Raw genomic sequence first — 15,087 nt, 5'->3', positions numbered from 1 at the left:
TGTAATTTTCAGATCACACAGATGCTGAGTTGTTTTGTTAGCTTTCTAATTAAGTATTTCGTGTTGTTAGCTCAATTGTAAATAGTATCATGCTGTTAATTTCCATTCTCACATGTTTCTTGTTAGTATATAGAAATGTAATTGGTTTTTGTGCATTGAGCTTTATTGTGGTGTACTAAAATTATATCCTGTGACCTTGCTGAACTAATTTGTTTTTGAACAATTTTATAAAGATTCTTGGGAATTTTCCAAATATACAATCATGCCATCTGCAAATATGGGCAGTTTTATTTCATTGTTTTTGATCTACATCATTTCTCTTTTTGTTGTTTTGTACTGCCTGAAACTCCTCATTTTGAATAAGTGCACTAAGAGTGGAAGTGCTTGCTTGCTTACTACCTCAGGACAGACACATTCAGTTTTCATCATCAAATATTATGTAGATTTTAAGTTTTTTGTAGGTGATCTTTATCAAGTTGGAGTACTTCTTTAATTCTACTTGCTGAGAGCTTTTATCATGAATGGCTACTGGATTTTGTCAAATGTCTTTTCTTCATCACTTGTGATACGATTATATGAATTTTCTTCTTTAATCTGTTGCTATGTCTTACTTTGTTTGGGCTGTTACAACAAAATACCACAGACTGGGGAACTTATAAGTAGAAATTTGTTTTTCACTGTTCTGGAAGCTAGAAGACTCAGATCAAGGCCAGTATGGTCAGGTGGGGAACCCCTCTCAGATTACAGGCTTCTCTTGTATCTTCATATAGCAAGAAGGGGCAAAGGAGCTCTTCTATGCCTCTTTTATAAAGGCAGTGATCCTATTCATGAGAGCTCAGCCTTTGTGACCTAATCACCTCCCAAAAATCTATCCTAATACCACTACCATGGACATTAGGATTCCAACATATAAATTTTGGGGGGACGGAAACATTTAGACCATACATAATGGATTATATTGGTTGATTTTTGCCTGATGATCCAGCTTTACAAGTCTAGAATAAATGTCACTTGGTCATGGTGTATAATTCTCTTCCTACATTGTTGGATTCAATTTACTAATTGTTATTAAATATTTTTGTGTGTAATAAGAGAGATTGGTCTATAGTTTCTCTCTCTCTCTCCATCTATCTCTGTCTCTTTGCATATTTGGAAGATCACATATTTGTCTGTTACATGTAGTTTAGGTATGTTCTCTATGCTGACATTTGTTTTTTACTTTTTTTTATGATATAGTTGGTCAGGATAAAGGTAAACCTACTTACCTGGGCACATATGCCAATTTATCCTTTGTGACTTCTGGGATTTGTTGTAGGCTTATGATGGGTTTTTCTCATCCAAAATTCTGAACATATTAATCACATTTCTATTGAGATTTTTAGGTTTTGTGTACAGATTATTCATTTTGTTTCATTGATCCATTAGTAGGGACTCAGTGTTACTTTATAAGTGGAGGTTGACTAGGACATTGTCCTACTTCTTCTTTTCCAGGTACCAAGCCCACCCTGGGAGTTCCTGGAGGCAGAACTCCCATTAAATTTAGAGTACATTAGCTTGTGCCTGAGAGCTGTATCTTGGCCCAGCAGTTCCCCAGCACTTTAATTAATTATCTTGCCAATTGCTCTAGGGACTGCTTTGGCTCCCAAGTTAGGCTTTTCTGATCCTGGGGAGTTTTCTGGTGTTCTGTTTGGAAAACTTTCTTTTTTCAGAAATCCCTATTGAGTTGTCAGTTGCTCACCTCTGTGGGGTTTCTTTTTCAATTAAGTCCCATCTGCTTTATATCTTTAAGAAATTCTTCAGTAATCCTTGCCTTCTGAAAGTATTATTCTTGTTTTTCTAGGATTTTTTTTCTTGTAGTTTCGGTGGATTTTAAGGAGAGAAGTAAGTGAAAGCCTGGGTAGTCAGTCCTTTTGACCTAGAATGGATTCTTAAAAAGTCTTATTATAAGCACACTAAAGCCTAAAATGAGGGATTGATTCCTAATTGGATTCGTGTTAAAAGAAGACGATTTAGATTTAGATTAGATAAGTAAGAAAAATATCTTATCACACATTAAAATTCACTTTTATACTTTCATATATGCAATTAAGTCAAAATTTAATTTGGTAAATTGTAGTTTTCTGGGTGAAAAATTCAATCCCTAACATGGATTCAAATAGACTAATTCTTTTTTATTATAAATTTTATTTATTTATTCATGAGAGATACAGAGAGAGAGGCAGAGACACAGGCAGAGGAAGAAGCAGGCACCATGCAGAAAGCCCAATGTGGGACTCGATCCCAAGACTCCAGGATCACACCCTGAGCCAAAGGCAGATGCTCAACCGCTGAGCTACCCAGGCGTCCCTCAAATAGACTAATTCTTAATCAAGTTAAAGGCACCTTAAGTGGTTAATAATCATGTTTAAAATAATGCCAGCTATTGACATTATTAAATAAAAGTATTGTAGAAATGCCATGCATTGAGGACTCTGTCCACACAAAAACCTGCAGATGGATGTCAATAGCAGCTTTGTTCATAATTGCCAAAACTTAGAAGTAACCAAAATGTCCTTTCAGTAGATGACATATAAGTAAACTGTGGCACATCCAGATAGTGAAATATTACCTCCTACCAAAAAGAATGAACTATCAAACCATGAAAATACATGGAGGAATCTTATATGTGTATTGCTAAGTGAAAGCAGACAATCTGAAAAGACTACATATATTTAATTCAAACTATATGATATTCTGTAAAAGACAGAGTTAAGTTCTAAAGATCTAATCTACAGCATGGTGACCATAGTTAACAATACTGTCTTAAATATTTGAAAGGTGCTGAGAGAGTAGATTTTAAATATTGTCACACAAAAAAATTGGTAGTTCCTTGAGGTGATGAATTAACATTACCGTGGTAATCATTTCACAATATACACTTGTATCAAGTCACATGGTGTGCACCCTTAAACTTCCCTGTGTTTTATGTCAATTCTATCTCAGTAAGTTCAGAAAAACATAAATGTTATCATTTGAAATAATTTTTTATGGTTTAATAAATATTCTGATGTAAGGATATCTTAAGTGTATAGTTTTTATGATAGGAAATTTATTTTATTTTTTCAAATTACTTTCTTTAGTGGAAATGAAGACTAAGAATAGAGCACAGCTCTTGATTCTCCAGTAAAGAGCTTCAGTTAAAATCCACATGTGCAAATGTCTGGATTTTCATTAATGCTTTTGTTCATTCATGCATCTACTCATAAATAATATTGATGACCTACTATGTGCCAGGCATTAGACCGTACTGAGTCCCTAGGATTCTATGACAAAGATTTCAACTAGGATGCAGGAGTCAGAGATTGCATTGATGTCTGGAAAGAATTTTCCTTTTTCTTTTTTATTTTCCCCTTCAGACACAAACCACAGCCAAGGCTTGAAGGGCAAAACAAGTTCAAATATTTGCCTTGAAATCATTTATTATTTGAAAAGATACCATATGTACTCACTGAGGGATTAGATATGGAATGCTTTCCTCTATTTTGGTACATCTTGATGTGACAACAGGAGTATAATAGTAACAAAACCTGTAAAAATACTTTGAAAAAACAAGTATTTTAGTTCTGGCTTTATTATGATCTTATTGCTGCAAGACTATAAAAAGGCAGATGGAAGAAATGTGGAAGATACTTATGACATTACCTTAGTAACTAAATAAAGTTCTGAAAGTGGATCTTCTATAAAACAGCTATTTATCCAGTATGGTAGATGTTCATTAGCTTTTCTGCATTGTTATTTCTCTCTAGGCATTTGCTCTCGGAATGTCTCTTCTCACTTTTGGGTACCTGGCAAATGTTTACATGTTGCTCAAGTTCAAGTACAAATACTATATCTTTTTCCTTGGCCCTGTCAGCTCTTGATAGCCAGTTAAGATAATCATGTCCTGACTTGTGTTAACCTGGAATCGAATACCCAAACTCTTATACCATCTAACACACATCTTTTTATTGTATTTGGTTCTCACTTGACTAAGAGTTTCTTAGGAGCAGTGATTAAATCTAAATAATTAGTAGTTTTTAAATTTTAGTTTATAGTATGATGCCTTGCACATCATAGACAGTAAATAGATCTTCTTTAATTGAGTAAACATAAGTAAATTCTATTTTCTTTAAAGCAAAACATAAAATTTGTCATAGGAAAATAAGTAGTAATGATTCCAATTCCTGACCTTTATATTATAGAGTAAATCAAGCTACATTTATATTTGGATTCCCTTCAGTGCAATGTACTTTGCTTTTCAAAAATAGTTTTCTTCAGGAATTTTGAAGGGAAGGTTTCTAAGTTCCAAAGTCTAATTGTTCTTGTCCTATTGCCTCATTTCTGTCACAACTATGAGCCAATGGTTGGCCTTGCATGCTTTGACTATTAAAGTCTTAATGCGTTCAGAATGGCTTTTTAAAATTTATTAATATAGTGTCTCATACAATCTTCTTTGTGCTACCACATCAGCAGCAACACTATTTTAGGTAAAAATTATTTAAAGTTATGCTGAATGAATCAGAATTACCTAAAAAATATAATTGGGCCCAAGACAAAATATAATGGTTTACTGTCCAAACTGTTGTCATAACAGAGTACAGAAAATGATGATAATGATGACAACTGAAACTTTAGAAGAAGAACATCTTTAAACATTAATAACCAACACCAATAGTGACAACAACATCAAAGTGGGAGAGCAGTGTAAATACTCTTTTAAAGCATATTTTAGTATAAAATTCTAAGACACTCAGGTAGGCCCATAACAATAAACCTCTTCAATTATAAACATGTTATCTAACTAATATTTCTCTCCCTCTTCAACAAATGGTGTTAAATCATTGCAATTTATCTTGCTTTATTTTTTTTAAGATTTTATTTATTTATTCATGAGAGACACAGAGAGAGAGGCAGAGACATAGGCAGAGGGAGAAGTAGGCTCTTCACAGGGAGCCTAGTGTGGGACTCGATCCCAGCTTCTGGGATCATGCCCTGAGCCAAAGGCAGATGCTCAACCACTGAGCCATCCAGGTGTCTCTATCTTGCTTTAATTTTAGGTTGTGCTTTAGAGTTCAATTAATTTAAGAAGCGCAAAGAACACAAGTGTTCCAGGAATCTTTTTATCTTTTTCAATCAGATCATTAACAAAATAAATAAATATTAATTTTTTTTATTGAATGTCTATTGTGTGCCAGGCACTGGACTAGGCACTAGGTACAAAGTAGTAAATAGCATGCCCCTCCCCCCCCACACACACACATACACACAAACTGGCAAGAAATATGAACACACAGACTCCTGCAATGGTGCATGATAGAAGCTACCCTAAAAGTAGATGTGATGCCAGTGAGCAGGTGTTACAAGTCATATGTCTTCTAGAGGCAACAGAGGCCAGAAGACAATTTGATGCAAATGAATGACATGATCAGTTGTTTGTTCTATTTTCATCTTACTTCCTACATTAGGATTTGATAACATGTAAAAACATTTCCTCCTAAATGCTAGGTTTTCCAGAGGTATATAAAATCATTTACTGTACCAAACCCTTCCAGTAAAACTTTGTGAATAATGAGAGGTTATGTTGACATTTATATTAGAATATTGAACAAAGTAGTTAGATATCAGCAACATTAAGATTCTTTCCAGGGCATGATTTTTTTTTTTTTTTCAGATCAAATCTGAGAGTTCAAGAAACCTCTCAGTCTTTGGGATAAGGTGAGGTTGAAAATGTCGCTTTTGTAAAGGTGTTCTGGAACCACCTCATACCAGCTCAGGAGAGCTGATTCTCAACTCCACGTTTAATGACTCACCGTGGTGGCTCAAAACCAGCCACAGTGGCAGTATTTACTAATCAATCAGCAGATGCTACATAGCAGTTTCTTTTTTCTTTCATTACTCTGGAGAGTTGACTTAACCTGCATAGCACTACATAGGTGTCCTGCCTGCTTAGCTCTCTTTTTATCATAGAGAATTTTTCTACCGTTCTCTGACTAAACAGGTCCACTTTCAATTCCTTTACAATTACTAACACAATGTCAAGAGAACCATGAATTGTCCCAATTTCTTGTTTGCCTAGTGATATGGGGGACACAGAATACCTCATCATAGAAATTTTTTCTACTGTTCTCTGACTAGACAGATCCTTTTAGGTACCTTCTTCCATTACTGACACAATGTCAGAAGAACCACTAGTTTTCCCCAATTTCTTCCCCCCAAAATTGATTTCATTAAGCTTTATCTTTAAAATATTTTCAAGTTACCCTTCACATACTATTTGTCACTCTTCCATTTATCCTTAAATGACACTGTTTGATGAATTTATGAATATTTCCTTTTTTGTCATTCTCAGTAAAATTTTAGCTGTTAGCTTGGCAAGGAAACATTTCCAATATGGCTGTTGTTACACTACTTGTACTTCTGTTAGTATTTAAAAATCACAAATTGAATTGTTTCATGAACACTGGGTTAGATTTAATAATCATTCTATTAGAGTAGAATCACATAGAATTAGTGACTTTTTTTTTAGATTTTTAAATTTATTTATTCATGAGAGACACAGAGGGAGGCAGAGACATAGGTGGAGGGAGAAGCAGGCTCCCTGTGGAAAGCCTGATGTGGGACTAGATCCCAGGACCCCAAGATGACGCAAAGGCAGATGCTCAACCACTGAACTAATCAGGCACCCAGAGTTAGTGATTATTAAGCACATCTTTAATAACATATCAAAAGCAGAATAACAACTTGGCTTTCTTTTTGTGGATTCTGATATTTTAAACAATTCAGCTCAACATTATTACTGGATTACTATATTGGACATTGTCTTTCACATGCCATCACCAAACGATGAATATCAAAGTGCATAATTTCCTCATGGTGTGGAACTCATAAAAAACACTGTTCCAGTAAACAATTAAGTTTGCTATGGACACATAGGACGTTCTTGGCAAAAGAGTTACTGAACAAGGAAATGATTAAAGGTCTTTGGAGAATTGTATGCTGGTCTGCATGTCATTTTTTATGCAAATTCAAAAACAAAATTATGCAAATACTGTTTTGAGTAACTACTATGCTGTTGTCTTGGAACCACATTTTTCATTTCTGGTTGGGGAAACGATATCTTGCCAAAAGCAAAAGTAATTTGTGAAGTAGGGTTCTGTTCCATCCCCTGTGGACTCCTAAAACATTATCTCCACCATGCTGAGAGGCTTTTAGGTGGCAAAATGGCAGCAGCATGGTGGCAAGGAGGCTATATTTGTAACTGCCAGCAAAAAAATTATGAAAATCTGCCAGTCCCTGAAAATCCTATTTAAATATCCCTGTGCTGATATTTAAACGGAGATATGACTTCCTTGAGGACTTTTCTTTGGTCTACTGGAAATCTGAGAGTAATATAACATAAACCTACATCTTCTCCTAGGTTTATGAATATCTGTGTTCCTTATAGGCCATACACTCCAAAGTTAAGAATAATACAACTGCAGTCCTTCTCATGTCTGTGACAGAAATTATTATACATTCTTGGAAGGATTTATTTTCCTGAAACTTATACTGATTCAAGCTGAAATTTTCACATTCTATTTGGTCATGCCATATCATCTTAAGAAACCTCCTGGGATTGTCACTTAACTCTCATGCATTCATGTATAAGGTAAATTGCAACATTATTTAGGTCAACTATTCCCAAACTTTCGCATAGAGTCAGAAATATATTGTGGGCTTTTCAAAAGATCAGCAACCTGCTAAATCCCTCTAAGGAGATATTGACTCAATGAGCTCTATAGACTGCATGTTTGGGACGGCCCCAGCCCCCAAATTTATTTGTTTAAACCTAATCCCTGCTCTGATGGTATTTACAGGTAGGACCTTGGGAAGTGATTAGGGCCAGAGCGTAGAGCTTTTATAAAGAAACCTAGAGAGCTCCCTCTCCAGTGAGAGTATCCAGAGAGAAGACAGCTGGCTAGAAACCAGGAAGCAGGTACCTTACTAGACACAGAATCTGGTGGTGACTGGATTTTGAATTTCCCAGCCTCTAGAACTGTGAAAAATAAATGTCTGCTATTTAAGCCACCCAGTTTATGGTATTTTTATTATAGCAACCAGAACGACTGAACAATACATTTGTGGAATATAGGAAAAGGGACTGGGGAGGGTGTTGGGTAGGACAAGGTTGTGGGTATAGTATAAAAGGTGTGTGTGTATGGGTGTGTGCATGTGTATGTGTGCATGCCACACACAAGCCTGCATGTATGTTATTAATCAACCTCCAGGTGATTTAAGGAAATAGAAATCTAAGTTACTTCTTCGGCATTATACATGTGGAAGTCTGACTATAAAATGTTAACAGGATGTTTTGCCTGCAAGAGGAGATCGAGGAAGAAAACAAAATATAGTGTCTCATTTGTTTTTTTTTTTTTCCTTTGGGTGGGCATACTGCTGGCATCCTATAAAATACAAAGAGTTTAAATACTTAAATAATAAAAACAGCATAACTAGCTCTTCCAAGGGTACTTGAAGAAAGACACAAAGAAGGAAGGTGTGGGCAGTTTCTGGATATTGTACAGTATCCAATGAATTACTTTTTGCAGATTTATGTGTAAAGGCTTTTTTTTTCCAACTATAAAAGAAACACCCAGTTTTAAGGAGAAACAGGATATTTGCATAGTTTCAAATTATCTCCTCCAAAATACTTATTTATCACTGCACTGGTTTAAATAAATGCCCATACATTTTTTTTTAATACTCCTCCCTAAGAAGGTGGAGCTTAACTCAACTCCCCTTGAGTGTAGGTGGAATTTAGTCATTCTTTCTAACAAATAAAAGATAAAAAGGGAAGACTAACATCATCGGTAGTAAGTCATGCTGATCTGTAATCACTGACTTGATGCAGTGAGAGTACTTGAGCTCTGTGATGTTCTTTCCAAAAATACATAAGACTAGTCTATTTAGGAGAAAACATCTGACAAACTGACAGATATTCTAACAAATTCTTGACCAGAACTCTTCAAATAATTAAGGCTAGAGCACCTGAGTAACTCAGTCCATTAAGTGTTTTCCTTTGGCTCAGGCCATGATCCCAAGACCTTGGGATGGTGCCTGCAAGGCGCTCCCTGTTCAGCGAGGAGGCTGCTTCTCCCTCTCCTCTCTGTTCGTGTTCTCCCTCACTGTTTCTCTCAAATAAATAAACTTAAGAAAAATATTAAAACACAAAAAAACAAAACATGTTAAGGGCATTAGAAACAGGAGAATGTGAGGAACAGTCACAGCAGTGTAGAGATTGAGACATGGTCACCAAATGTAACTTTGTATCCCTAATTGGATACTGGAAGAGAAGGAAACAACAGAAACAACAACAAAAAATCATTGGAAAAATCTTAAACTGAACAAAGCCTGTTGTTAAAAAAAATAGTGACTAAATACTATACCAACCCCCAGTAAAAAAGTAACACATATTGTCACTTGAGAAATCTAGGAAGATACTTAGAAAAACATGTTACTAATCCCTAGTATAATTATCCATATGTAACCAATTTTAATATTTTGGTGATTTCTCTCCCAAAGAAAGTATATATTTTGCATAGTTAGAATCATAATAGGTATGAAATGTTGAGTCCTCTTTTGCAATTCACTTACTTCATGAATATATTGTCCTTCAAGCTTATCAATAATATGATTTAACCACTTTGAAATATTTGTACGTTAAAACTTTAATACCCAATTTGTCCTTATAAGTTTGTTCTTTGTTTATTATGGCCACTGGGTTTTTGTTTTGTATTTTTTGCTTTGTTTTGTTTTGTGTGTGTGTGTGTGTGTGTGTGTGTGTGTGTGTGTGTGTTTGGTGAGGTTTTTATGAATCTTATATTAAGAATTTTTTAAAAGTTATTTTCTAGGGATAACTCAGTCAGTTAAGCATCTGCCTTTCAGCAGGTCATAATCCTAGGTCCTGGATTTGAGCCCTAAGTCAGGCTCCCTGCTCTGCTTTTCTCTCTGCCCCTCTCCCTGCTTGTGCACCTGTACTCTCTCTCTCTCTCAAATAAATAAATAAAGTCTTTTTAAAAAAGTTATTTTCTAAAAATTGGCATTTTCTTTATTCAGATCAATATTTTCCCCTTTATGTATTGTGGTATATATAATGGAAACAATTATGATTTTTCTATGTCTCATCTTTAAATCAGTGGGAATATTTGTCAACAGGTGGAATGGGTTGATTATTCTTGACCTCTCTTCCTGGTCACTAGCATTCTAATAGTATCCTCTTTCCAGAAATGCAGTGGAAGTGGAATTGATGTAGAGATAAACTGAAGTCCTACCATTTACCATGCCTTGATCCAATTAGATATGTTGAACTAAATAAACTATTTCATTTCCTTTATTTCTCTGACTAAAGGTAAACTATACTTCTATTAACTCTGAATCTATCTGTAATTCTTTCTGTAACACAGAGCATACAATGCTAAAACAAAGTTTGGTGACTTGTAACAGTCATTCACCTGCAGGGGCAAAGAATAAGAGCAGATAGCTGAAATTTACTGCCTACTATATTTTATGTTTTCCCTTAAGTATTGTCTTTAAAAAGATTAATTTGCCTCTCAGTCACATACTCCCTCTAATTTTAGTGTGTTCTCATTTAGATGATTGTCATATAATTGGGGCATTATTGAGCTGATGGGATCTAGAAGTTTGCTGGATAATTAGGGGGACAATATCACTGAGTATGAAATATGCCCAAGGACCTTGATCCATAGGGAATTTTTTGGAAGCAAAGGTCAGGGCTATAACACAAGATGCAAGGAGTCCGAAAAAAATAAATCCTGGATGATAAAATAATGATAAACAGCTGTGAGTGTTGGAGGAGGTGGTTGGGAGGAATTAAAGGTACATTTGCCCCTGAACTTCCTCCATCTCTACTGTGATATCTCTGAAGCTTCAGGTAGAACATCAGCTTTTGACACAGAGAAGGGTCCATTATTGAATTAAAGGACTCCTAAGTAGTATGGTGTGAGGTACGCATCTAAATGACATTATCTCCAACATGGCTCCCTAACTGTTCCAGTGCCAATTACTAAGTAATCATTCTTTTGCACACTGATTTGATATGTAAAATTTATCAAATACTAAATCCCTGTATTTATTTGGCTCCGCTTCTGGACTGTGCATGCACCAGCTCCATTCTGCAGCTATGCTATATATACATTTATAACAAAAAAAGTATGCAAATACCTTTCTTTAAAAAAATTATGTTCTCTTGCATTTTAATATTTTACTCATGGAATGTTTTCTTACTAAAGATTTTTCTTAAAGATTTTATTTATTTATTCATGAGAGACACACAGAGAGAGGCAGAGACCTAGGCAGAGGGAGAAGCAGGCTCCCTCTGGGGAGCCTGATGAGAGACTCAATCCCAGAACCCTGGAACCATGACCTGAGCCAAAGGCAGGCACTCAACCACTGAGCCACCTTGGTGCCCCTTACTCATGGCATTTAAAGTTACTTAGCTTAGGGTCTCTTTAAATACAATTTTGATATCTTCACTGTGATTGTATAAATTAGGAGGGTAACTCTGCGACAATTCATGTTTTATATACATAAATCTCATTGATGTTAAGTCCTTTTTCTGTCCTCTAGTAGCATTTTAATGTTTCTTCATTAGATATTGCCTATTTTTTTTTTTTTGGTAAGTGCATTTGAGGTTATTTTATCCTTTAATCAGTCTGGTGGGAGGAGTATTTTATTTTATCTTTTAAGTGGTGATTGTGGGTATAGAAATAACAGATGAATGAAATTAAATAAAAATTTTAAATTTTGCCATCATGGAAAAACCCATCATTATTTAATACCAGATGCCTTCTTATTCATATATTTATGGGATTGAACCCTGCACTGGACTCTGCACTTGGCACAGAGTCTGCTTGAGATTCTCTCCCTTTCCCTTTGCCCCTCCCCCTGACTGTGCAAGCCCTTGCTCTCTCTCTTAAATAAATAAATAAAATCCTCAAAATAATGTTGCTCAAAACACCTGTAAACACAAAGTAAATAAAAGCAAAAAACAAACAAAAAAAAAACTATGATCCTTGGTAATGCCATTTATGATCTAGTGGGGATGGATTTGTATAAATGTATCCAGATGGCCAAAACATTGTCTAGATTCTCAATGCATTTTATTTTGTATTTATGTATTCTATATTTTGTTCCAGAAATAAAAATAAGAAACTAAGGTTCATGTACATCATCATCACTCTATTATGGTTATTATCACAATCTGTCAAAAAAAAAGACCATTTCTCCTTATCTGAACACTGCACAGGTCCTATAGTTCTAGCCCATTGCCTATATGGCTTACGTTATTTACTGAAGTGTCCTAACTTACTATATGATCCATCAAATGTGGTTAAGAATTTGCATTGTATAATTCAAGTACAGAGTCAACAAAATATTTTCACCTTGCATAAGTAAAGGTGAAATTTTAGACTTCCTGTGGCTAGAAGTTTGATTTCCTATTTCTTTATAATTAACAAAAGAATATATTGACACACACACACACACAGTTAATCTCACACACACATGGAAATATATGTATAAACTCATTGTGAATACTTCCCAATTATTTTTCCCTTTTAATACTCAGAATTTGAATTAAATATCTGGACAAAAGGCAAGTAGTCCTTTTTAAATTTGTCTCTGGGGTACAGTTGCCAGGTCTGCTCATAAAAACTCTATTCTCCCTACAGATGGAAACACTTTCAGTGTCAAGCAGGTCAGCCTCCTTTGCAGACTAGCAGAAGCTAAGGCAGAGCTTGCAGATGGTGTTGCGTCAAAGAGCTCAGTATTTTAATTAGAGCATTCTTCCAAACAAGGTTGCCCCAATTTTTCTGTGTCTACACTGGACATCAACTTGCAATTTAAAATGCTCTATACATTTAAGACAAGGTTAAGTAAATTGTCTCTAAGGTCCATTCCATTTTGAAACTTGTATCTTTTTATAAATCAATGAATAATTAAATGCATGAAATGAGTAATAAAAGTAATTGGCTGAGAAAAAATTACATTGCATTCTTTTTGGCTTCTATGACACAATTAAAAGTCACAATTGAGCATTTATTGCACAGATGGCTATTATCAGCTACTCATTAGCATGTGTGGTCATTGCTGAACTGAATGGAGGATAAAAGAAAAATCTACTCATAATACACTAATCTTTTAGATTTGTGCTTAAAGGAGCATCCATTCACTAAGGAATCTTCATGTCATCTATGAAGAGTGAGCCAGATTTATTGTGTCAACTAATGCTATTACATTGTGCGAATACAGGGGTTTGTTTTTGTACTATTTTTGCTGTTATTTCTATTCATGAAAGAATAATAGGCCTGCGGTCAAGGTAAATATTCATAGTTGGCCTTAGAATGAAGTCATGATTAAATCATCATTTTTCTTCTATTTCCATTTTTTACTACTTATTTCTACTGCCATGTTTTCACTCATCCTTCCACAGACTTTTATTTACTATACCAATGCAAATATTATTTCATGGTGTTCATTGCTTCTTTTTTCTCTTTTTCTATTCACTGTTCAACTATCATTCCCAGTTTGCTTCAGACTAGAGGGTTTATTTTTATTATGCTTTAAAATTTATCTGCCATTATTTATTCCTGTGAAATGTTTTCATGTATTCTGGGAAATCAACCATACTAAAGATAAGCTAGGGATGGTGAAAGGAAAAATAAAAAGCCATCTAGGTTATCTTAAGGACTTTATTTTCTTCTTGAAACTTGTAGGCAAAGTACAAAAAGCTTAGAAAAAATATTATTAAATCCTGATGCAATGTATGATTTGGGGAAAATCATTTAACCCACTTGAGTGATTGCACTGCCATATAAAGTAAATAAGATGATGCTAAATTTGCAGTGATTAAGATTAACTGAGCTGCCACATATAAAGTGTCTATCTCAGTATACAAACATTCCTATTTCAACTAATTCTATTTTGGCCTTTCTTTAACTTACCTTTAAGGTCTTGATCTAGTTCAAATAACACCTTATTAAAAACTGAAATATATGTTATATGTATTGTATTATACATTTTTGTTTGTTATATGTATTGTACAATGTTTCTATAGGTGTGAAAGCACTCAGAGTAGAAACAATTCATCACTCTGGTGAATGTGATAAATGTTAAGTAAGTGTTTAGTTAATGGAGTTATTTGTGTTATTAATCCATTTAGGAAAAGAAAAATTATGTAGCATATATGCAGCAGAGACCAATAAGTCTTTCTCAATACTAATTAAACAGAACTTATTTATTCCTATGCACTTATTGTGAAATGAGGAAATATCCAGCCAATACCATTATTTGGTTTTAATAATGTTCTCCAATTGTTTTGTAGGAAGGAATTGAGCAACTGAAGTGTACTTTATATATGTAATACCTATATATGTATATAGGTATTCACTAGCTATCTCTTAAACTTTGATTAATTTACTAATTGGAAGGATCTGCAAAAGTTTAAATTGTTTTTTTTCACAGGCCTTGATTTAAGTTACCCTATAATACTAGTGAGTGCACAATGTTTTCATATTACCAAACTAAATATTATATAAATTATTTTATTAAAAACAAACACACATTTGCTCTTATTTGAATAGTTCTTAGGTTAGCAATTTCTGATTTATTTTTTAAAGCTTCTTAAAAAAGATTTTTAATTTCTTTATTTATGAGAGACACAGAGAGAGACGCAGAGCAGAGACACAGGCAGAGGGAGAAGTAAGCTCCATGCAGGGAGCCCGATGCGGGACTTCATCCTTATTATAAAGCACATTAATGCAATCCTTATAAAAATCCTCACAAATTGTTTTATGGATATTAGCAAATGTATTCTAAATTAACAAACTCTAAATTAGCAAATGATTCTAAAATGTATATGGAAAGGGAAAATGCCCAGAATACCCAGTTCAATATTGAAGGAGAAGAACAAAGTCAGAGGACTGATACTACTTGACTTCAAGACTTACTATCAGAATACAGTAATCAAGACAGTGGTAATGATCAAAGAATGGGCAAACAGATCAATGGAAAAGA

The 15,087-nt window shown here is 34.5% G+C and overlaps 1 long non-coding RNA gene across 1 annotated transcript in view; it reads left to right on the top strand.

Annotated features, from left to right (window-relative positions):
- LOC140608957 (uncharacterized) overlaps positions 1 to 15,087 on the top strand; it is a 562,604-nt gene that overhangs the window by 491,245 nt on the left and 56,272 nt on the right. The window contains exon 11 of the long non-coding RNA XR_012010955.1: positions 5,690 to 5,733. This is a non-coding gene — a long non-coding RNA (uncharacterized lncRNA). The remainder of the gene's footprint in view (positions 1 to 5,689; positions 5,734 to 15,087) is intronic.

This window comes from Canis lupus, chromosome 18 (assembly GCF_048164855.1).
Source record: "Canis lupus baileyi chromosome 18, mCanLup2.hap1, whole genome shotgun sequence".
NCBI lineage: Eukaryota > Metazoa > Chordata > Mammalia > Carnivora > Canidae > Canis > Canis lupus.
This window is presented reverse-complemented; position numbering and strand designations above follow the sequence as displayed.